The following is a 1,258-nucleotide window of genomic DNA, read 5'->3' on the forward strand; positions in this document are numbered from 1 at the left end:
GTGTGCTTGAGAGTTTCTTTTGTTCTTGTCCTCTAACTTCATTCTGTACTTTAAATATCTTTTTTATCTTTCTCTGTAAGTAAAAATTCATTCTATTCTAATATGGTTTGAGTGACTGCTTTGATTGACTTACAATATGGTACATTTGGAAACATTTTGAGACATTATTTATTTGAACTTTATTATAAGTCATGAGAATGGATTTCAGAATGATTAAGTAACTTTGTGAATTGCTAGAGACAAAATTGAAATTTAGAACTTAGATTCTTGAATCATTTGAAAAATGGTGTTGCTTAATATTAATTAATTTTGCAAAATTGATTAATCTTATTTTTTTTAAATTGAGCATGGAATATCATAATTCACAACAGGTATATGTGCACGACATATAAAAATTGCAACACTAAAAAATACATTTACAAATTAATTGAAATTTCTCTTTCCACCAAGTATCCTCCTCTATTGATTTTCTTCAGAGATGAAATAAACACATTCACACACAAAAATAATAATATCCTTTCTTCACTTGAGACCATGTCTGAAAATTATTCCATATGAGCACATAGTTTGTGGTAGGCAACCTTAGTTTTAACCCACAAAGCCCCTGACTCCTGGTACCCACATTTTAGCATAATCCCCTCACCTGGAGGATGGCCAATCTATGGCTAAGGTGATGGAATGTGATAGGACTGAGAGATAAGACTATCTTGCTAAGAGATGTTCTCCAGAGCCTCTCCTTACTTATTTCATGAAGTTAGTGACCATGTGGAAAGAAATTCAGGCTGCCATAGAAACTATGGCCTCTGGGAACTGAGGCAGCCTTCAGGCAACAGCCAGCCTAAACAGGGTCTCTCAATCCTACATCCACAAGGACCTTAATTGCTCCAGTGAGCTGAATAGCCTAATGCACATTCTTCCCCAACTGAACTTCTAGATTATAACTAGTGAAACTTCACTGCAGACACAAGAGACCTGAGAAACTCCAAGTAAGCAATGTATGGAGTCCCAGTCCCAACCCTAAAAAAATAAGAGAAAATAAATATGCATTATTGTAAACTGTGGCGTCTGTTATAATTTTTTATACAACATAGAACACTGACCTAAAGATGTACCTTTTTTTCTTACTTCATAACATTGCATTCTATTTATAAACACAGAAAATTTTAATATTTTCCCATTTATAGATATTGACTGCACATGACTCTTTGTAAATAGGTGAAAATACATTTGCAGGGTTAATTTCCAATAGTAAGATCTT

This window comes from Callospermophilus lateralis, chromosome 9 (assembly GCF_048772815.1).
Source record: "Callospermophilus lateralis isolate mCalLat2 chromosome 9, mCalLat2.hap1, whole genome shotgun sequence".
NCBI classification, from domain to species: Eukaryota; Metazoa; Chordata; class Mammalia; order Rodentia; family Sciuridae; genus Callospermophilus; species Callospermophilus lateralis.